Raw genomic sequence first — 24,557 nt, 5'->3', positions numbered from 1 at the left:
GTTACGGAGAGGGTAGTGTCCATTGTCGTGACTTACCGGAAAGTATGGGCCACATGGAGTCTGTACAGAGAGTGGAGTAGTGTCCGTTGTCGCGACTTGCGGAGAGTGGTGGGGCCATGTGGAGTCTGTTACAGAGAGTGGAGTAGTGTCTGTTGTCATGACTTGCCGGAGAGTTCGGGCCGGACGGCTGAAGCTCGGTTGGGACGTCTGGTGGAGTGAAATATCTCTGTCTCAGTAATTTAAGAGAAGCTCGGATGTTTTTCAAGATTGCTGACGGGTTAACTATGGTTGGGTGCCTTAGGCGTTGATGCTGCAGCAGAAGTCATCTGCTGTAGAAGCTCGGACGAAAACTTTCTGTTAGAGAAGTCCGACAGGAGTCCGATTGCTAGAGAAGTCCATTTAGAATTTGTCTGATGTAGAAGCTCGTCTGAAGACTGTCGTTGGAGAGGTCCGATTCCATGAAGAATCCAGCAGAAGGTCGATCGATAGTAGAGTTCGAAAGGCGTTTATGAAGTTAGTCCACTGGAGGAGTCTTGAGACACTGTGGAAGGTCGACCGTCGGAGGAGTCTGAAATTTCAATTCTATTGTAGAAGTTCGGACGGAGTCCGATTCTTGTAGGAGTCCGGAAGGAGGCTGCTTACTATAGAAGCTCGGACGAAGATTAGTTGCCATGGAAGCTCGGATGGAGACTTCTTATTGTAGAAGCTCGGATGAAGTCTGCTTGCAATAGAAGTTCGGAGTAGAGATCTACTGGTGAAGCCCGTCCGTTGTAGAAGTTCGTTTGGGATCCATCCGCTGGAGAAGTTCGGACGGAGTCTGGCTCTTGTAGGAGCTCGGATGAAATTCAAAGCAGTCGACCATCGTAGAAACTTAGATGGAGTCTGGTTTACTTAGAAGTCCTGCTGCTGGAGAACTCGAACATTAGACGAAGTCCGAAAGAAGTTCGAAGTAAAGTCGATCGACCGGAAGAAGTCTGAAAGAGATTCGGAGAGTAGTCGATCACTGTAGAAAATCGGCTGATAGTGAAGCCCAGAGAGTATTTGGAGCGGTCCGATAGATGAATGAAGGAGCTCATTATTGGAAAAGTCCGGATGGCACGATAGGAGTTCGTCCGTTGGAAGAATCTGGAGGACACTGTGGAAGGTCGACTACTGGAAGGAGTCCGGATGGTATTGTGAAAGCTTGGATGGCTGGGGGAGTTCAGAAAGATGCCGCACAAGGTCGGAAGCCGGAAGAGCCCTGGGAGGGTCGGCTTCTTATGAACTTCGGCTGGGGTTATTTTATACCAACACCAATCCCCCTACTTTCGAGTTCGGATATCGAATGAAGAAAGTACAAAAAAATTTTACAATCGAAGTTGCCTCCCTCATTTCTTACCTTGATTGTTTTAGATATTTTGGCGTTTGGCGACTGGTGCTGAAGTCTTTTCAAATCGAGGCGACCCGAAAAATTTTTTAGAATTTTGCTGGAGCGTTGCTCTAGGTACAGCGTAATAATGACTTGTCAGTCGTCAGCCGTCTGCCATGATGAGTGGGACATGCGGCGTTATAAATCGCCAAGGAAGATCTGCAATCATTATTGCGCTGGACCCCGTTGCCTATTTAAATCCGCCCCCTCCTTTAGGGGTTTCACTTTGCCTGAGAATTTTGTTGGTGCCCTTCTTCTTCTCCGAGAGCTTCGTCTTCCTCCAGCGTGTCCCTCTCGGTTTTAGGCGCTCCTCGGGTCGACCCCCATCACCCTTGCTGCCTTCCTGCATCTCTCGGACCAGCCTAGGTTAGTTCTGGAATGCCTCTCTTTCTTGTTCTTCTTCCATTTTTTCTCCTTCGCATTACGCCCGTTCGATTTCTCCGCAAGCACCTTGTTTCTTATTTTTTTTCAATTTTTTCGGAATTTTTTAGGTTTTCGCTTGATTCATAATGTCCTCCAACACTTCCTTCTCTAGCAGTTTAAGAGTTCGTCCATTTCAGTCCCACAAAATTCTAGTTCTGTAGATGAACCTCATCCAGTCTTTGTACCAGACACCATTTTTAGCACTCTGACTTCGAACGAACTCTCACTGATCAGGATTCAGTATGGGATTCCTCCAGAGTACGAGTTTGAGCTTCCTGGGCCAACTGACCGGGCTAGCGCCCCTCCTCCTGTCCGCTTCTACTTATATCAGGAAGCTTTCCGTGTCGGGCTTCGACTTTCGCTTCCACCTTTTGTCGTTGCTCTTTTTTATTTTTAAATATTTTTTTAGTTTCGGTAGCGTCGAACTCCTTTAGGTTTCTGATAGGATTTCTTTTCCTCTGTCATTTAGCCGAAGTCTGGCCAACCCTTTCCTTGTTTAGGAATTTCTATACCTTCAAGCATCACCCTTCAGCCAAAGACTGGTGGTACTTCTTCCCCCAGTTCGGTAGAAAGGAGTTGCTGAAAGGTGCCCCCTCTTCTATCCACAACTAGAAGAGAGGTACTTCTACGTCCGATGCCCGACCTTGGAGCTGGGGTTGCCCCCCTGGGGCTCCCTGAGGGACTCCGTCCGTTGGACTTCTAGCTTGGGAAGGGACGACCTTGAAGCCTCCAATAAACTTGAGGCTTATCCAGCTCCTCTCCTCTCCGACCTTCTGAAGGAGCAACTTTTATTTAACGTCGGCCTAAGCCCTCTCAATCCTATCAGTATTTTTTTTTTGGTCATTCGCTGCTTCTCCTTTCTTCTTGTACTTTTTCTAAGCTGTGTCGATCTTCTTTCATTACAGATATGGACGCAGATGCAGCTCCAATGCTAGCCAAGGGTCTCAAGACCCACAAGAGGAAAGGCGCCGCGACTTCTGAGTCGGTGAAGAAGGCAAGGGTAGGGGAGACGAGCTCGATTGTGCCTGCTCAGGTGGCCATTGCCGTCGACGCCCCCTCCAATGTTGAGCTCGCAGTCCCTCGAGCCTCTTCAAGAAGCCCCCGGCCGAGGTTTCCACTCCAGAGGCTCGTCCCGAGGAGGCACCGGGGGTCGAAAGGAGGAGAAGAAAAAAGACGTTGGCCCGCAAGACCCACAGCAGCAGGGCTGCCATGAGGGGGCCGACGGCTCTGAAGAGGATCCGGGGGAGAATCCCTTCAACAATAGGGATTTAATAAAAAGATTGATCGATGGGTGTGTCCGGCCCGAGGTCATCTACAGGATCGTCCACGCCGATCCTGAACAGCGGTCTGGGACTCTCTGGGGTCTTTTCTGAGGTAGGCCGATTTGCTTCTTTCTTCCTTTCGCTTCTTTACTTAGCTCACCCCTTAGCTTTCATATTGAGTTCTTGGCCGTTCTTGCAGATTGGACACCAGCTCATCACCAACATTGAGGCGATGAATAACGTCAAGAAGGAAGCAGCCCAGGCGGAGGAAGGTCGCAGGCTGAAGCTGCCCATCTCGAGGAGAAGGTCGCCGAAGTCGCGAGTCTCCGAGAGGCACTGCAGAAGGAGGGACAAACCTCGACAGAACTGAGGGCCGCCTTGGAGGAGGAAAGAAAGAAGGCAAAAGCCGAGGTCTCCGAGCTGAAGGCGCAGATCCCGATCCTAGTCTCGGAGGCAAGGGTCCGAGCAGTGGAGCAGTTCAACACCTCCTCCGAGATGAGGATTTGAAGATCCAGTTCGGCCAGGCGCCTTCATCAAAGGCTTCGAGCTTTGCCAGGAGAAGATGGTCGGAAAGTTTTCGAACTCGACCTCGACTTCCTGGATGAAGCATCCGAGGATGAAGCCGGACCTTCGAGGTCACCGTCGATCTCCCTCCAGCCAGGACTTCTTCGACTGTCGCGGCCGCGACCGACCTTCCGGAGGTGCCGAGCTCCTCCACTTCTGCCCCAGAGGTTCGAAACCTCTAATTTTGTATTTTTTTCTTTGTTGCGACTTTTCCTCATTTTTTGTACTTAAGAACTATTTAGTCAATGAAATCAGATTCTTTTTTACAGAGAGCTCCTTTTTCTCACTCTACATCCTTTTTCTTCTTTTTTTTTTATTTTTTTGCACTGATTTGTGTTGTGACGCTCTTGTTTCCCAACAATAGTGCCTTGCCGAAGCTCTTCCCTACCACAGGAGATTCCTTTGAAGTTGATGATCCGGGATCTCAGAAGAAAAGTTCGTCACCTAACGAAAAAATCAAAGAAGATGGGCGACGAACTTCACAGGCTGAGGAAGAGCCATTCGGAAGCCACTATGGAGGTTACTCACCTTCGGGACCTCCACAAAAAGGGCTTCATGGACTACACCCGGAAGAAGGCCGACTTCGTGAAGGAGCTTGAGGAACTTCAGAAATACGCCAGCGACCGATCTTGGACTCAAACTTCAAGATCAGCTCCCTCGAGGTTGAGTTGGCGACCGCACGAGAGAAATCGGCTAATTGGAAGGGAAGCTCGTTCTGGCTCACAACTCAGGCCGACCACGATCGGGACTGGTCAAAAAAATTTTCCGACCTTCAGAAGCAGCTGCAGAATGCAGGCAAACTACAATGCCTACCGAGTTGGCTGATGCGGGCAAGTAGACGACTACCGAAGGAGGCTCAAGACGGTGACCGACGAGGTTGCCCACCTTCAGAGGCAGTTGTCCGAGAGAGCCCAGGCCATTTCAGTTCAAAGCTCCGATGAGCTCCGCTCCTTGAGGGGACCATGGAAGAACTATCCATGCCCTTGGGCAGGAGAAGGCCGAACTGCAACGGCTGAAAATTCAGCTGGCCTATGAGCAGCAGGCGGTCAAGGATGTCGAGGTGGAGTCCGAAGTTCTGAGGAAGAGACTTCGGGAGTCGGAGGGCGAAATCCGGTGGTTCTACCAAATGTATCGGGAGATGCTTTTAAGAAAGAAGGAACTGAAGAAGAAGTTGAAAACTTAAAGCAATCTCTGACAATGGCTGAAATCGAGAGTCCGAAGTCTGAAGAAGCGAGCTTCCTTAGAGCTTTTTTACCTTTTGTTCCATGTATTCTTTTCTTTTCTGGTTGTTTTTTTTTTGGCCTTCAAAGGTTTTTCTAATGCATTCTTTACTAATGAAATAAAATAGAATTTTCTCATCACCTTGTATACTATTGCTCTGAGTTGTCGTTTACCGAACTTCTCGTCTTTTATCTTATTCGATATCGACGTTGTTTGAAGGTTTCTGATCATCCTGTGTTGACTCATCCTTTTTGTTCATGATCGAAGGTCTTTTCGAGGGCATTTGAGTTTAATGCTTTCTCTCGGTGTTCGAGCTTGGGGTCCGAACTTCTCGTTACTTTGAGGAAGTCTATTTTCTCCTGCTAGTGTTGGGTTCCCCTTAGAGACTGAGGATTTTTGATAAGAGTTTTCTTCCTCGTTGAGATGAGATCCCTTGTGTCTTAGATGCAGTTCATTTTTTTCCTTATCTCTGGTGTAGCTCATTGCTTTCTCTTTTTCTCTCTCCCTTTCTTTATATTTGGGCGAGAATTTTCTCTCTGCTCCTAACGGAGTTGTAGGGGTGTAGAGGAGCCACTAAGGGGGCCTTCTCCTCATCCGATCTCAAACGATCAGATCTTCATTTATGTCAGGATGAGGTTCTCCTCCTGTTTCCGACACAATCAATTTCAGCTCATGTTAGGACGAGATTTTCCTCCTGTTCCTAACAGGACTGTGGGGGCACATAAGGCCGTTGTAAGGGCCTCTCCCCCCATCCGATCTCTAAATAATCGGACCTTCGACTTTGCTCATGTTAGGATGAGATTCTCCTTCTGTTCCTAACATGGCTATGGGGGCGCATAAGGCCGTTGCAAGGGCTTCTCCCCCATCCAGTCTCTAAATAATCGGGCCTTCGATCTTGCTCATGTTAGGACGAGGTTCTCCTCCTGTTCCTAGCATGGCTGTGGGGGAGCATAAGGGCGGTTGCAAGGGCCTCTCCCCCCATCCGATCTCTAAATAACCGGGCCTTCGACCTTGCTCATGTTAGGACGAGGTTCTCCTCCTGTTCCTAACATGATGTGGGGGCGCATAAGGGTCATTGCAAGGGCCTCTCCCCCATCTGGTCTCTAAATAATCGGACCTTCGTTTGTGTCGGGACAAGATTCTCCTTTGTTCCTGACACGCTTAATTTCGATTGTCTGAAGGAGCTACTCCCTATCGTTATAAGCTCATGCCAAAAGAAAAGATATGCGAATATGAAACTTTTATTCAAGGCAAAGTTATCGTAATACATTCATAAATTTTTTGAATTCATGATCGTGGGAGGTCTGCTCCTCCGAGCTCTTTTAGATAGTATGTTCCGGATTGGACTACCTCCTTACTTCATATAGGGCCTTCCCAGTTAGGGACAATTCCTTAGTTTGAGGTTGTGAAACAGCAGCTCGCTGAAGTACTAAGTCCCCCGCTCTGAAGGCTTTGCTCTTGACCTGAGAGTTGTAGTAGCAGGCTGCTTTCTGTTTGTAGACTGCCATCCAAACTTGAGCTGTCTCTCACTTTTCTTCTAACAAGTCGAGTTGGCCTTGAGATCCTGTGAGTTGCGCTGCTCCTCGAATGCCACGACTCCACCGATGGAAGCTTGAGTTCGATCGGGATCACAACTTCTGTTCTGAAGGCTAAGGCAAAGGGGGTCTCCCCTATGAGCAGTCTTTGGATAGTTCGGTATGCCCATAACATATGATAAAGCTCGTCTGCCCAAGTTTTCTTTGCTTTTTCAAGTCTTGCCTTGATTCCTTGCAATAGAGTCCTGTTAGTCACCTCGGCTTCGCTGTTTGCCTGTGGATGGGCTACTGACGTGAAGTTATGGGAGATGTTTAAGTCTCACAAAATTCAGCAAACTTTGCTTCAGCAAATTGTCGCCCATTATCAGTAATGAGAGTTCTGGATAAGCCGAACCTACAGACGATTGACTTCCAGACGAAATCCTGCACTTTAGCTTCTGTGATTTTCGCTAAAGGTTCAGCTTCGATCCACTTGGTGAAGTAGTCAATTGCCACCAGGAGGAACTTTCGCTGTCCGGATGCTATGGAAAAAGGTCCGAGGATATCCATCCCCCATTGTGCAAATGGCCATGGGGCACTCAAAGGTGTAAGTTCGGAGGCGGGCTTTTTTTGGATATTCGCATATCTCTGACATCGATCACACTTTCTGACATATTCGATGGAGTCGTGATACATTGTAGGTCAGTAATAACCTTGTCGGAGCAGTTTGTGGGATAAAGATCTGGCCCCCAGGTGACTTATGCAGACTCCTTCATGTACCTCCCACATGGCAAAATCGGCTTCAGAAGGTCAGAGATATTTCAGAAGGGACAAAGAGTACCTCTTGTATAGCTTGCCTTCATAAAGGATATATCAGGAGGCCTGGTTCCTAAGCTTCCGAGCTTCTTTTGCATCATGAGAAAGAACCCCGTCTTTGAGGTATGCAACCAGTGGGTCAATTTGCTGGGAATAGTGTCCCAAAGTCAATCGTCAGCCTGTTAACGGTTGTGCTCTTTCTTGTATTAGTATATGAATTATAAATTAATAAAAATTATTTTGATATTTTTCATCGCAAATTATTTCATCTTCTAATGAACTCTTGTGTTGTGATGAAGTCTTTAGACTATTTAGACTCGACAAAGGAGGATTTGTCGTTTAGTCCTTAAACCTATTCGCGACCAAATGATACGTTGTTACCAAGGACAACAACGTTTATCAAGCATAGGTTATTGTGTGCCATATGGGTTGGTTGTCCTCTTAACCAAAGAGTGTGGAGATACTGGTATGGCATACAGGTGAGATATAAGGTACATCTGCACTGAATGTGACTGACTCCGGAGCTTTTTCTGCTGTCAAGATTTGCTCCGATGGGATATGGGTATAACTGTCCCTCCGACTGAGACCGCCACGGTGACTTGTAAGCAACTCACTGCACTTAGGCACTGGACTATCTGAATTTCTAATTCAATGACGGAAGGCTCTGGGTGTAGTCAAGTACTTGATTGTCGGTGCGTGTGTCAAGATGGGATTGACCACTCCAGTTCAGGAGCTGTGTACAGTCATATTTCAATTTAGCAAAATCTTGGCCAGGGTAGTCCTAGTGAGGAGTCACAGACTATTTGAGTTGAGCACGATTCGGATGATCTGATCAGGGTTGACAGTTTAACCCTGAGTCGTCCTATACATAGGGGTCAAAAGGGATGAGTATACAGTAACCATATTCACGTAGGTTCTGAGTGTTGCGATTGCGACTAATCGACCTATCCGAATGTTGGATACCATTGCTAGATGGTCACTTCGATTAGTACAGGAATTGGTTCCTGTGCTACCGGCTTAGGTTCGAACCTATGGGGTCACACACATTAGAGTTCCTATCTAATCTGATGGCTGGTGAAGAGTCCCACTGGACTGAAACTCTTTGACCAAGAGTCCTAATGCTCGGAGACTCTGAGTCTTAGTGTCTGAGACTCTGTGATCGAGAATCAAGATTCTCTGATCATGAGTTCCACACATTTTGGGTACCGGGGTCAAGAGTCCACTGGTTTGGGACTCTTCGATCAAGGTTTCATATCGATGGACTTTGATGCCCGATTGCCCATCAATTTGGACTAAGTATTTATGAGAGATTTAATAAGTGATTTGATCACTAATTAACTCAATTTTATTGAGTAATTATTTTTGGATCAAGTCCAATTGAATTGGATTCAGTTGGGTTTGACCCGATTAGGTTAAGAGTTGACCTAATCTGAAGTGGTTTGGTCCCTGATCTGATCAAGGGTTGGGTTAGTCAATTTCTGATTTGATTAAGATTTTATTGAGCTTAATTAAGCCTAATTGTGTTGGGTTTAACTTAGTCTAATTGTGCCTAACCTATTTTGATAAAGTTGGTTCAATTAGATTGGTTTAAAATTTGAAACCACCTTGACTTATCTCCCTACGCCACCTCACCTCACCTGCCCTATTTGAATTCATGAGAAACAAGTTCTCATGAATTTTCTCCCACGCAGAAGCCTTCCCACACCCTCCCTTGTGTGCCACTTGTGTGGATAATGATAAGGTTGGTTGGCCATTCAAATTCAAATAATGTTTGAATTTGAATGGGCAACAATCCATGCGCCACCTTATCCTTTTATGCGCCCCATTCTCTACACGAGAAAAAGTTTCTCGTGTAAATTCTCCACACACAAAGAACCCAGCCCTTCTCTTCTCACACTTGAGTGGATAAGGATAGGTTGATTGGCATTTGAATTCAAATTCGATTTGAATTCAAGTGAGCAACCACCTAGCTTTATCCTCTCATGCGGAGAAAATGCTGTAAAGATGCGGTCTTACACCATTTTAAAAAGAAAGAGAAGGTGGGGCATGCGTATATCTGATCTGAGAGAGAAAGGGTGGCATGAAAAAGGCCTTCTGCATGAGAAAAAAAAGAAAAGAAGAGAGAAAGGGTGCAGGATCTTTTGTGAGTACCCTAGGGTTTCTGCCTAGGGTTCGGGAAGTGAGAAGGTGAGCTACGAGTGTCGTGAGCCCACCAAACTTAGGAAGAGCTTCATCAATCTCTCAAGTTCCTTTACTGATGATCCAAAGTATCTGAAGAGTCGCAGACATCGATCGAAGGAGTTCGATCAGCATCGGCCATCGAAAGGGTTCTGCAACGAACTAGCATTCGTGAGGAGCCGATCAGATCGGAAGCTTCGTGTGGATGATCTGCAGAAGTCAGATATACTGTATGGCTGTATTGTGATGATCAGACCTTTTCGACGGTGATCAGACTACAGCAATCGACTACCTGCACGAAGGTAATGTGTTTGAACACATAACAGTAAAACGTTTACTGTAGAATTTAAATTTAAATTTAAATGCATACTATATATATCATATTTAGATCCTTGTATAAGGTTAATACATGTTAATTAATAAGATTAATTAATAATTTTTACTGTAAAATTATAATTTTGAAAAATTTTAAAATTACATTTTACCCCTGACTGAAATTCACCATAAATGGTATCAGAGCTGGTTCTAAAATATGATATATATATTTACATGCATAGATTAAGTAGTAATCTAAAATTTAAAATTAAATTTAAAATTTATTTAAAATTTCAAATTTAAAATTCAAAATTTAAAATTCAAAATTTGAAATTCAAAATTTTAAATTTGAAATTTAAAATTTGAAATTGTTTGAAATTTGAAATTCAAAATTCAAAATTTAAAATTTAAAATTTAAATTTTGAAATTGGTATATTTAGATATACTTGATCCAAGTAGCAAGTAGTCTAATTGGGTTGGTTGCCATGGTCGTCCGATCGTAGGAGAAAAGTAGGGTTTAAAGGCCTCTCCTCCATTCGATGGAGTTCTCCTATGGCGGTAGGGGTTCGAGCGATTATATCCTATGCAGACGAAGCAGCAAAGATTTAATTGTAAAGGTTCAATTGTAAAATTTATCATGAATGTGTTAGATTAGATCTAAAGGAATATTCATGATTTATTTTGATTGAGTTATTTTCTGTTATGTAATTAGCAATAGGATTACTGTTTATGAAATGTACTGATCCGTTTGTGAAATAAGTCAACACATTTGGTGAACAGAAAATAAAACCTTTCAAATTTGAAAATTATTTTCGAAATGCCAAATCCTGACCATCAGCCCAAATACTTAATTAAAAGAATTAAGTATTGTCTAGTTGGTCTAGAATTGTGAATTAAGACCTAAGACAATTGCATAAACTTGTGGGTCAATAGGTTAGATGGATTAGTCCATAATTGGGTTAGACTTAAGGTTAGTTTAAAGAAATGGACTAAATTAGAGTAATTGATCAAATCTAATCAAAAGTTGAATTAGATTAGGTCAAGAACACTCTAAACTTAACTCCAATAGTTGTAGTTGAATGGTCCATGTCTTTAACTAGACCAAGATGGACTTAATTCAAGGCTACGCGGTGAAACCCTATTTACTAAGTTGATCAAATTAAAACTAATGAATCGGTTGGTGTCTAAGGTAAGTTCGGCAGTCTGACCAGTGATTTTTAACTGGGAGCTACTTGCATTGATTCGATCTCTGACGAGTTAATGGCATATCCCTTCCATTGGTCTCACTTATCTGGCCAACCTGGTGAGTTAGATTTTGATTAGATCACTTGGTGATTAGGGCTCACCCATGTCATTAGGTAAATCAGTGTGACTGATTTAGGTGCTCCTAATGCCGGCTTTAATTAAACCTTTTTAATCTGACTTGGTGAAGTCAGTGGGAGGATTGAAATTGGCTGGTTAATTTCTTCTCTTCTATCCTTTAATAAAATTCTCAAAAATTATTAGGTCCCTAAAAATAATTAAGTTATAGTGATAACTAAGTCATAGCCTCCCATTAAGTGAGTGATAATGAGTCCATTAGTTTAATAATCACTGGAGGTCCAAAGGCCTGGTGCTTATTGACTAATGAATTATCATTATAATATGATCATTTGGTTGAGTCTTTCTGATGGTGGTCGGTTGGCCGGCCAAAGTCGGGCCTGATCATTTATTGGTCAGATTCATCAAATCAAGTCATATTAATGGTTGGACCTAACCAGAACTTTTCAGTGAGGCAAAGCCTACTGATTAGGTTCTGGGGCAAAATCAATTACTAGAAGTTGTTTAGAGAAACAACTGGTTATGAACCTACCCATAGATGCACATGGGTTGACCAGCCAAAGTTGGGCTCGTGTGTAGTCTGTGTGGATTCTAGTACCCACTAAGAATTAAAGTAATTTCTCGAATTGGAGGTTGAGGCTACCAGTTCGTAAAAATACTGGGAGAAACTTTAGACTAAAGTCCAAGTCTTTAGTATTAATAATTTATATACTAATAAAGGTCTGTTTTCTTTATGCAGCTATGGCCACTACCCTGTCGCTCCGATCATTATTAGATAATGACAAGCTCATGGGACCTAATTTCGATAGCTGGTATCAAAAATTAAAAATCATTCTTGAGCATGAGCGATCCTCTATGTAGTAACGGATCTGGCACTGAGGAGCCATCCCGAATGCTAGAGGGATGATCCGAGATACATATCAGAAGTGGCTCAACGACCGCACCACTGTACGGTGCATAATGCTGGCGGCAATGAATGATAGTTCAGCCGCAGGTTCGAGAACGCCCAGCCGCAGGAGATGCTTCAAATATTGAACGACTCCTTTGGCACGTCTGACGACGTTGAAAGGCATAAAACTAGTTGTGCCATTTTCAATGCTCGGATGAGGGATGGGGCCTCAGTCACTGATCATGTACTGTACATGATCGAAATGAATGAGCGCCTAGTAAACTGGGCTTTTCCTTGCACGAGCTGCTCGGTAAGGATGCGATCCTTAATTCTTTGCCCAAGTCCTTCCTCCCCTTCCTTACTCATTTTGGATGATAAAACCTACAGTGAACTACCACGGCTTGTTGGGGTTGCTGCAGAACTTTGAGAAGGACCACCAGCTCCATAAGGAGTCGGTGAATTTGTGGGAGGGTCTTCTTCTGGTCTTCGACCTTTAAGAAAGGGAAGAAGAACAAGAAGAAGAAGAATAAGAAGGTGCAGCCACATGCAGGGATGTCTGCACAGGGTCAGACCAAGAAGCACAAGCCCGATCAGAGCCAGACGGAGTGCTTCTTTTGCAAGAAGCAGGGGCACTAGAAGAGGAACTGTCCTCTATACATTGCCTCCCTGGATCCGAACAGGCTGAAGAAGAAGCAAGGTAATTATATGATAACACCTTGCAACTTTTTCATTTGTGATACTACTGCCTGGGTATTGGATACCGAAGCCTTATCATATTTAATTCGATGCAGGGTCTGCAGGTCAGTAGGAGATTTGATGAAGGGAGAGGTTCCTGAACGTTGGAGATGGAAGCAAAGTTTCAGTTCTAGCTTTAGGAATCATGAACCTTGTAATCAACTCTCGTAATGTAATTCTGAGTGAATATCACTATTGTCCAAGTTTTTTATTAAATATTATTTTGTAGGCCTTTTGGCCATGTACAGTTATGAATTTTTAATAAAGAAAACGTTTGCAATATCATTTTGAATGTGTTACAATATTTGTTGGACAATAAATAATAGAATTTACTTACTATCACAGCCTGTTAATATGGTTCAAACCTCAGTAAACATCCTAGAATGGATAATATGTCAGAAGTCTATCTTTGGCACTATAGGCTAGGTTATATCAATAAGAACAGGATAAACAGGTTGGCTCAAGAAGAATTCTTGAAGTTGGTGATTGTGAATCACTTCCAACCTGTGAGTCCTGTCTTCTTGGAAGATGACCAAATCATTTTTACTGAAAAAGGTGAGCGAGCCAGTGAACTCTTGGGTCTGATACATTCTGATATATTGGACCCATGAGCTCAAGTGCAAGAGGTGGATATTTTACTTCATAACCTTCACAGACGACCTATCGAGGTATGGATATATCTACTTAATGAAGCATAAGTCGGAGTCGTTTGAAATTTCAAACTATTCCGAAATGAGGGAGAAAAATAAACTGAGAAGTGTATTAAAATCTTTGATCTGATCGAAGAGGTGAATATCTTTCCAATGAGTTTCTGACATATCTTGGGGAGAATGGGATTCTCTCTCAGTGGACTCCTCCTGGAACACCACAGCATAATGGTGTGTCTGAAAGGAGGAATCGGACCTTATTGGACATGATTCGATCCATGATGGGGTTTGCTAGTCTGCGATCTTCCTTGGGATATGCGCTCGAATCGGCTTGTTACCTTCTAAATAGGATTCCGAGTAAGTCTGTAACCAAAATGCCTTATGAGATATGGATAGGACGTAAGCCAGTACTCTCGCACCTTAAGATTTGGAGGTGTCCGGCTTATGTTAAACGTTTAATTACGGACAAGCTTGGACCTAGGTCTGACAAGTGTTATTTCATAGGATACCCAAAAGAGACCAAATGGTATTATTTCTACCTAGCTGATGAGTAAAAGGTGTTTATCAGCCTTAAGGCAATCTTTTTGGAAAAGGAGTTCCTTGGAGAAGGGATTGTTGCCTCTAAGTCGAACTTGAGGAAGTTCGGCAGGTGAAAAAACCGACACAAGTTGCTGAACCTGAACCGAATTTGGTTAGATCAGATCTGGAGCCCATTGTTCTGCACCCTTAAGGCGGTCTGGTAGAGTACCACGTCAACCAGACAGATATTATGATTTCTTGGTTCGGGATGTGATCCTGTCGAACTTGATGAAAATGATGAGGATCCGATCACCTACATGGATGCAATGCAGAGATCTGACTTGAGAAATGGCTAGAGGCCATGAAATCTGAAATAGAGTCCATGAAGGTCAACGATGTGTGGACATTGGTTGACCCACCCGAAGGAGTAAAACTCATAGGGTGTAAGTGGGTCTTCAAGAGGAAGAGGGTGCAGATGGAAAGGTGAGACCTATAAAGTCGTCTGGTTGCCAAAGGATATCATCAATATTATGGTATAGACTATGACGAGACGTTTTCTCCTGTGGCAATGCTCAAATCCATTCGGATTATGCTTGCGATAGCTGTCCATCTGGACTATGAAATCTGGCAGATGGATATGAAGACAGCTTTTCTAAATGGAGAGCTGGATGAAGAGGTGTATATGATACAACCTGAAGGGTTCACATCCACAGATGAGTCTAAGGTGGCAGGCTACAGAGGTCCATTTATAGACTTAACAGGCATCCCGGAGTTGGAACATACATTTTGATAGGACGATCAAGACGTATGGCTTCGTTAAGAATGGAGAAGAGCCTGCATTTATAAGTGGGCTAATGGTCCAGTAGTGTATTTCTTGTATTGTATGTGGATGATATTCTCTTAATCGAGAATGATATCCCTGTATTACAAGGAATAAAGATTTGGCTGTCGTCAGAGTTCTCCATGAAGGATTGGGAGAAGCTTCCTACATCCTAGGAATGAGGATCTATAGGGATAGATCTAAAAGGTTGCTTGGCTTATCCCAGTCCACGTACATTGATACTATGCTGAAGAGGTTCAGCATGGAGAATTTCAAGAAAGGCTATCTACCGATAGGCCATGAAATTTCTCTCTCGAAGAGGAATTGTCCGACAACACCTCAAGAGAGAGAGCGTATGGGTAGAATTCTATATGCTTCGGTAGTGGATCTATCATGTACGTCATGACATGTACACGATCAGATGTGGCATACTCATTAGGGGTAGTGAGTAGATACCAATCTAATCCAGGGGAGAATCACTGGAAGGTTGTTAAAACCATCCTGAAGTATTTAAGAAATACTAAGGACCAGTGGCTTGTTTATGGTGAATCAGACTTGAGACTTATAGGGTTTACAGACTCTAATTTCAGTCTGATCACGATAACAGCAAGAGTGTGTCGGGATTTATTTTTACCTTTAATGGTGGGGCTGTCTGTTGGAAGAGTTTCAAGCAGCATACTGTGGCTGATTCAGTTTGCGAGGCAGAGTATGTCGCTGCATCAGATGCTGTCAAAGAAGCGGTGTGGCTGAGAAAATTTTTCATCGAGCTCGGAGTAGCACCCTCCCTTGTTGGTCCAGTTCTGTTTTACTGTGACAGCTCTGGAGCCATTGCTCAGGCGAAGGAATCGAAGGCACACCAGTGGACGAAACATATTCTGTGCCGCTACTACCTTATCCGGAAAATTGTGGATAGAGGTGACGTCGACCTTCAGAAAATCGACGGAAAGGAGAACCTGGCCGACCCATTCACTAAAGCCATTGCGGTGAAGGAGTTCGACGACTTCAAGTCGAAGATGGGTATTAGATACTGCACCGATTGGCTTTAGGCCAAGTGGGAGATTGTTGGGAATAGTGTCCCAAAGTCAATCGTCAGCCTGTTGACAGTTGTGCTCTTTCTTGTATTAGCATATGAATTATAAATTAATAAAGATTATTTTGATATTTTTCATCCCAAATTATTTCATCTTGTAATGAACTCCTGTGTTGTGATGAAGTCCTTAGGACTATTTAGACTCGACAAAGGAGGATTTGTCATTTAGTCCTTAAACCTGTTCGCGATCAAATGATACGTTGTTATCAAGGACAACAACTTTTATCAAGCATAGATCGTTGTGTGCCATATGGGTTGGTTGTCTTCTTAACCAAGGAGTGTGGAGACACTGGTATGGCATACAGGTGAGATGTAAGGATACATCTGCACTAAACGTGACCGACTCTGGAGCTTTTTCTGCTGTCAAGATTTGCTCCGATGGCATATGGGTATAACTGTCCCTCCGACCTGAGACCGCCACGGTGACTTGCAAGCAACTCACTGCACTTAGGCACTGGACTATCTGAATTTCTAATTCAGTGACGGAAGGCTGCTGGGTGTAGTTAAGTATTGACTTGTCGGTGCGTGTGTCAAGATGGGATTGACCACTCCAGTTTAGGAGCTGTGTACAGTCGTATTTTAATTTAGCAAAATCTTGGCCAGGGTAGTCCTAGTGAGGAGTCACAGGACTGTTTGAGTTGAGTACGATTCGGATGATCTGATCAGGGTTGACAGTTTAACCCTGAGTCATCCTATACATAGGGGTCAAAAGGGATGAATTATACAGTAACCATATTCGCATAGGTTCTGAGTGTTGCGATTGCGACTAATCGACCTATCCGAATGTTGGATACCATTGCTAGATGGTCACTTCGATTAGTACAGGAATTGGTTCCTGTGCTACCGGCTTAGGTTCGAACCTATGGGTCACACACATTAGAAGTTCCTATCTGATCTGATGGCTGGTGAAGAGTCCCACTGGACTGGAACTCTTTGACCAAGAGTCCTAATGCTCGGAGACTCTGAGTCTTAGTGTCTGGAACTCTGTGATCGAGAATCAAGATTCTCTGATCACGAGTTCCACACATTTTGGGTACCGGGGTCAAGAGTCCCACTGGTTTGGGACTCTTCGATCAAGGTTTCATATCGATGGACTTTGATGCCCGATTGCCCATCAAATTTGGATTCAGTATTTATGAGAGATTTAATAAGTTATTTGATCACTAATTAACTCAATTTTATTGAGTAATTATTTTTGGATCAAGTCCAATTGAATTGGATTCAGTTGGATTTGACCCGATTAGGTTAAGAGTTGACCTAATCGCCGAGGTGGTTTGATCCCTGATCTGATCAAGGGTTGGGCTTAGTCAATTTCTGATTTGATTAGAATTTTATTGAGCCTAATTAAACCTAATTGTGTTGGGTTTAACTTAGTCTAATTGTGCCTAACCTATTTTGATAAACTTGGTTCAATTAGATTGGTTTAAAATTTGAAACCACCTTGACTTATCTCCCTACGCCACCTCACTTGCGCCTATTTGAATTCACGAGAAACAAGTTCTCATGAATTTTCTCCCATGCAGAAGCCTTCCCACACCCTCCCTTGTGCGCCACTTGTGTGGATAATGATAAGGTTGGTTGGGCATTCAAATTCAAATAATGTTTAATTTGAATGGGCAACTAATCCATGCGCCACCTTATCCTTTTATGCGCCCCATTCTCTACACGAGAAAAAGTTTCTCATGTAAATTCTTCATGCACAAAGAACCCACGCCCCTTCTCTTCTCTGCCTTGAGTGGATAAGGATAGGTTAATTGGTATTTGAATTTAAATTTGATTTGAATTCAAGTGAGGAACCACCTAGCTTTATCTTCTCATGCGGTGAAAATGCTGTAAAGATGCAGTCTTGCACCGTTTTAAAAAGAAAGAGAAGGTGGGGTGCGTATATTTGATCTGAGAGAGAAAGGGTTGCATGAAAAAGGCCTTCTGCATGAGAAAAAAAAGAAAAGAAAAGAAAAGAAAAGAAGAGAGAAAGGGCACGGGTCTTTTGTGAGTACCCTAGGGTTTCTGCCTAGGGTTTGTGAAGTGAGAAGGTGAGCTACGAGTGTCGTGATCCCACCAAACTTCAGAAAGAGCTTCATCAATCTCTCAAGTTCCTTTGCTGATGATCCAGAGCATTCGAAGAGTCAGCAGACATCGATGAAGGAGTTCGATCAGCATCGGCCATCGAAAGAGTTCTGCAACGAACTAGCATTCGTAAGGAGCCGATCAGATCGGAAGCTTCGTGTGGATGATCCGCAGAGGTCAGACATACTGTGTGGCTGCATTATGATGATTAGACCTTCTCGATGGTGATCAGACTGTAGCAATCGACTACCTGCATGAAGGTAATATGTTCTGAATACATAACAGTAAAATGTTTACTGTAGAATTCGAAATTTCAAATTTAAATGCATGCTATATATATCATATTTAGATCCTTGTGTAGGTTAATATATATTAATTAATAAGATTAATTAATAATTTTTGCGTAAAATTATGATTTTGAAAAAGTTTTAAAATTACCATTTTACCCCTACACTAAATTCACTTCGCTATCCTTCCAGAAGCATCCGCTCAATGCAGAACTGTCTTAATCGGCTGGTCGGTAAGCAGTGTTATGGTGTGCCCTTGAAAGTAAGGTCGGAGCCTTCGAGCTGCAATCAACAAGGCGTAAGTTAGTTTCTCTAACTTAGTATACCTGATTTCGGTTTCTCAATACTCGACTTATGTAGTAGATCGACCGTTGAATTTTTGCTTCTTCTTAACCAGAACTGCTGCGAGAGTCACAAGGAAGACCGCCAGGTACAGGAATAACTCTTCTCTGGATTCGGCTTTGCCAATAACGGAGGTGAGCCGAGGTAGTTCTTTAACTCTTCGAATGCTTGCTGACATTCAGTAGTCCAACAGAAGTTCTTCGGCTGCTTGAGAGTCTGAAAGAAAGGTAAGCACCGTTCGGCCGATTAGAGATGAAGCGATTCAGAGCTGCTACTCTCTCAGTAAGACTGAACTCCTTTATTGACTTGGGGCGATCATTTTCTGGATGGCATGAATTTTTTTCGGATTTGCTTCGATCCCATACCCCGATACCATAAAGCCAAGAATTTTTGAGATTACTCCAAAAGAGCACTTGGCTGGGTTCAGCTTCATCTTGTATTTTCGGAGGCGCTGAAGGTCTCCTCAAGGTCGGCGACGTGGTTCATTGAGGATTTACTTTTTACAAGCATGTCGTCCACGTAGACCTCCATGTTGCGGCTGATCTACTTTTTGAAGATCTTGTTCACCAGCGTTGATAGATCGCCCCTGCATTTTTGAAGCCAAAAGGCATGACCCTGTAACAATAAAGACCACGGTTAGTAATAAAAGCAGTTTTTTCTTCGTCCTCTGGTGCCATCCTGATTTGATTGTGGCGGAAAAATGCATCCATGAAAGTGAGAAGCTCATGGTCCGAGATTGATCAACTAATTGGTCAATTCTGAGTGGAGGATAACTGTCCTTCAGACAGGCTTTGTTCAACTTTTTGAAGTCTATACACATCCTCCACTTGCCGTTCGCCTTCTTGACGAGAACCACATTGGAGACCCAATTCGGGTAGTTGACTTCTCTGATGAACCTGGTTTGCAGGAGTTTATCAACTTCCTCAGCTATTGCTTTCTACCCTTCCGATGCATGACTCGGATTTTTTTCTTCATCGGCCATGTTTGGGATCAACGCTAGACGGTGTTCCATGACTTCCGTATCAATCCCCGACATGTCCATCGGAACCCAAGCAAAAATATCCACATTCTTTTGTAGAAAATTGATGAGCTATGTCCGTACCTCTTCTCCCAGGTTGGAGCCGATCTTCCCACATGCTCCTCATTTCCATCATTCAAAGAAACAATCGGCTCACCCCGTTCTTCAGCAAGGTCGTCGTGGGTGTCTAATCCATCAACCGATAGGGGTCAGACTGACCATTTCTTTGTAGGGCTATGTTATAGCAGTGTCTTGCAAGGACTTGATCTCCTCTGATTCTCCGACCTCTTGGCTAGTAGAAAATTTCAATTTCAAATGGTAGGTCGATACCACAGCTTGGAGGGTGTTAAGGCAGGTCGGTCGAGTATTACGTTGTAGGCAGACGGCGCCCTTACTACCAGAAAATCTACTTGCACTCTAGATTGTTTCGGGTACGACCTGCAACTATGATCAAAATTATTACTCCTTCCACTGGCATAGCATCACCAGTGAACCCTACCAACGGGAGCTAATCGCCCTAATCGACCATCCGGAATGGATATTTTTGAGAATGCATCATAAAACAAAATATCGATCGAGCTTCCACTATCAACAAGAATACGGCATACATCATAGTCAGCAATATTTAAAGAAACTACAACGCATCATTATGGGGGAATTGAATCTCCTTAACATCTTCTTCAGTAAAAGTTATAGATTCTTCAATCCTCTGTCGCTTGGGTGGTCCGACCGATCCACTGGCTGCTCCCGTCAGGGTCCTCCAGAGATGGTGTTGATGATCTCAATTGGAGGCGATCTTCAGGCTGTTCTTCCTCCTTGGTGGCTCTGGCTGTGGTAGGCCCTCGACCGATCTTCCCTACCTTCAGACCGACGTCGGATAAATCTGTTGAGCCGACCTCGTCTGATGAGCTCCTCGATCTCGTCTCGAAGCTGAATACACTCCTCCGTGTCGTAGCCGTGGTCACGATGATAGAGGCAAAATTTGTTAGGGTTGTGCTTTTTGGGATGTGTGCACATCCTTTCCGCCTTGGCAGCTGCTCCCTGACCTTCATCAGCACTTGGGCTTTTGGAGCATTTAGAGGGGCGTAGCTGTGGATCTTCCTGGGGAGAGCTCCGTCGAACTCTGTGGTCCGGGCTCCTCTGCCTATGAGCTCGAGGAGGAGTTCAGACATGCTTGTGTTCGGGAGAATTCGAGAACGTGGCCGAGCTTCACTTAGCCCTTTTTCAACTACGGGCTTGCTGGAGTCACCCGCCTGTTGCTCCTTTGCGGCCTCCTCGTCTTTCAGCTTGAAGGCTTCCTCTGCTCGGGCATATCTTCGCCCAAGCCAGCAAATCAGCGAAGTCCCTGGGATACTTCTTTTTCAGAGAAAACAGAAGATCATTCTTTTGAAGACCACTCTTCAGGATGGCCATTGCTACTGATTGGTCCAATTCGGGACTTCCAATGCGGCGGCATTAAAATGATTGATATAAGTTCGGATGGATTCTTCTCCTTTTGCTTGATGTCGATAAGGGACTCCGAACCTCTCGGGAGTCGGCTCCGGACGAAATGAGCCACAAACTAATGGCTCATTTGATCAAAGAAGAAGATAGTACCGACTTCAGTGTCGATACCAATTTCTTATCGCTCCCTTCAAGGTAGATAGAAAAGCTCGGCACAGGATGGCGTTGGCGTCATAAAGCAGCATCGTTGTCCGGAAGGCCTCCAGGTGGTCAACCGGATCGAGGTCCCATTGTAGCTCTCAAATTGGGGAGTTGAAGTTGCGGATCGGTTCCTGCATAATCATTTGAGAGAAAGAGGGTCAGTAAGATATCTGTTGGGAAATATGTCCAAAAGTCAATCGTCAAGCTGTTGACGGTTGAGCAACCAAGTATTGTAATTGATTTGTTAATAAATAAAATATATTTTTGACATTTTCATCATAAGTCTTCATCTTCTAATAAATTCCGTTGTTATGATGAAGTCTTAGGCTATTTAAGTTCGATAAAAGAGGATTTATTGATTAGTCCTTAAAACTGTTCACGACCAAATGATAGGCGTTAATAAGACGACAGCTTCTATCGAGCATAGGTCGTTGTAGGCCATATGGGTTGGTTGTTCTCTTAACCAAAGAGTGTGGAGACACTGGAATGGCATACAGATGAGATGTAAGGGTACATCATCATTAACGTGACCAACTCCAAGCATTCTGCTGTCGAGAATGTCTCTGATGGGATATAGGTATAGACCTGAGATCGCCTCAGTGACTTACAAGCAACTCACTGTGCTTTGGTACTGGACTAACTAATTTTTAATTCAGGATGGAAGATTCTGGGCACAGTCAAGTACTTGCAAAGTCAGAGTGTGATCGAGATGAGATTGACCACTCCAAGAGTTGGAGAAAAATGAGTCACTGTATTTCAATTTAGCAAAATCTTGGCCAGGTAATCCATCAGATGGATTTGATATTTTGAAATACAATGTGGACAACCTGATCAGAGTTGACAGTTGAACTCTGAGATGTCCTATGATCATTTTGGTCAAGGGGAATGAATTATATGAAAACTATATCCACATGGGTTCTAAGGATGTTGTTCTACACATTCGACCTATCTGATCGTCGGGTACCATTGCTAGATGGTCACTTCGATTAGCACAAAAATTTATTTCTGTGCTACCAGCTTAGGTTCGAACCTATGAGGTCACACACATTAGAGTTCATGATCCGATCAGATGATTGATCAACGATTAAGAATCGTTCTAGGGTTAAATAATCAATACGATTGACATTTAACCTAGTGCAAGTGTTGCAGGAGAATCGATTAGCAATTTGATTGCTAATTGGCTTAATTTGATTAAGTCAATGGGTAGAGATTAAGTCTAATTAAATATAATTTAATTATATTTAGTTTGAGCTTGATTGGATCAAGTCCAATTGGTTAATTAGATAAGCCAAGTGCAAGAAAAAAACTAGTCCTAGTTCAATTAGGACTTGGGTCAACCTAATTTCTAATTTGATTAAAAAATTAAATTAAATTTAAATCTAATTTAATCTGATTAAATTAGGTTCTTAATTGGTTAAACCTATTTTAATTGGGTTGATCTAATTTTGGTTTGATTTGATTTGAGAAACCAAATTAAAACAAGTCATGAGTTAGAATCCTAGTAAGACTAGGATTCCACCTTGCGCCACATAAGCCCCCCCCCACGCCCTCTCTCTCTTATTCCACGCCAATCCCCTCTTATTTTGTGTGAGAAAAGCCCTCTCCCAGGTCTCTCCCACATCCACAAAAGGTTTTCTCTCTTCTTTCTTACATGGAAGGTGCTTTGGATCAAATCAAAGAGGAATAAGTTTGGATTTCGAATTCTATGAGATAGAGTTTTAAAATCCAAAACTCTTTCAATTTTGCATCGAATTTATCCAATTTTTTTTTAATTTTTATGGCCTTTAGGGTTACATTGTGTACCTTTTTCTAATAGTCCATGCATGAAAATAAGGAGGAGGTGCTCAAGAGTTGGGCACCACTTATCTTGCATGTTTGGATAAGCCTTAACTAGGTATTTGACCTAGAAAAGGACTCTATCATATCTCTCTCTATAAAATGATTTTCTTTATGAAATTTTTGAATAAGATAGAGATTTGAGATACCTTTGGGCCATCTAAAAATTAGAGAAAAGATCTTTGGGTCAAGAGATATAATTGACACAAGATAGGGTGTTTAGAGAGAGAAATGAGAAGAAGAAGAGGGTCTTCTTCTAGGGTTGTTTGTTTTCATCTCTTCCTTCCTCCATCTTGAGTTTTCTGAGAATGTCTCAGATCTGAAACTCTCCTTCTACTTCTCATCTTTGAAGAGCCCAAATCAAAAGAAGGAGGCACCTGATCAACCATCAAAGAAAATCAGTGCAGTACTAGCATACTGTGCTGATTTCCTGAAGCAGGACTTCTGGTCGAGATTCGTGGGCTCGTGTGGACGACTCTTAGAGGTCGGATGTATGTGCGGCTTGCAACATCATCCTTAAGCCTGATCAGTAAGGTTAGAAATCTAACTTGCAAGGTAATAGATCTGATCTATTGTTTAATACATACATTAGATGTAGTATAGAAATATGTTGATATGATCAACATGTAGTTCATGCTCTATATATTTTAATTTCTGATTTAATATTATGTAATAATCATGTAATAAATCTTAGATCTAGAAATTTTTGATTTTAAAAAATAAATTTTGATTTATTTTAGTCTTCCACTGCATGATCTTGAAAAAGGTTCAAGATCTAACCCTGAAATCCTAGATTTGGTTCCTTCAATTGGTATCAAAGCCTAGGTTCTTCATTACATGATTATTTATACATGCTTAGATTATTTCTTAGATTAGATCTAATTTATAATCTGATTATTAAATCTAAAATTAAAATTTTAGATCAATCACGAACTGCAAGTTGTCCTGCTGTAAGGTTTACCCCTTACAGTGCAAAAGTTGTCTAGTTCGTGTAGATCTGTCTTTAATCATATATTTGTTAGATATGATCTAGATTAAATTTATGATTTATTAAATTTAAAAAATATTTAAATCTAAAATAAAATCTCTTTGTTAATAATTTTTATGCAAAAAAATTATTTAAAATTAAATTATTTCAATTATATGAACCTGTTTAGATTAGATCTAAAGTAGTTTCATGTTTATTTCACTTGCATCTTGATTATGAATCAAACATGCAATATGATTAGTAGAATCATATTGTAAAATTATTTTATAAATATGAAAATTATTTTTTAAAAAGCCGAACCCAACCCTCAGCCCAAAACTTAATTAAGAATTAAGAAGTTATTTTGATTATGTTCTAGGATTGTGAATTGAAGAACCTAAGATACAAACCATAACACATTGGGTTAATGGGTTAGTGAGAATTAGGTCCATTAATTGGGTTAGACCTATGGTTAGATTAAAGATGGACTTAATTAGAGAACTGACTAAATCTAATCAATTGTTGTCTTAGATTAGGTCAAGATTTTCTAGATCAATTACAATAGTTGTAGTTGGTCAAGTCCATATCTTTAATAAGAACCAAATGGACTTGATTCTTGGCTAAGCGGTCTAGCATGAACTGTTAGGTTGATCTAATCGAAACTAATTAAACCAG

General features: G+C 42.5%; 1 pseudogene; it reads left to right on the top strand.

Moving 5' to 3' along the window:
• The window catches only part of LOC140856212 (zinc finger BED domain-containing protein RICESLEEPER 2-like), a 56,758-nt pseudogene that overhangs the window by 2,797 nt on the left and 29,404 nt on the right, over positions 1-24,557 (top strand).

This window comes from Elaeis guineensis, chromosome 3 (assembly GCF_000442705.2).
Source record: "Elaeis guineensis isolate ETL-2024a chromosome 3, EG11, whole genome shotgun sequence".
Lineage (NCBI taxonomy): Eukaryota > Viridiplantae > Streptophyta > Magnoliopsida > Arecales > Arecaceae > Elaeis > Elaeis guineensis.
Note: the sequence above shows the minus strand (reverse complement) of the source record. Positions and strands in the feature narration are given on the sequence as shown.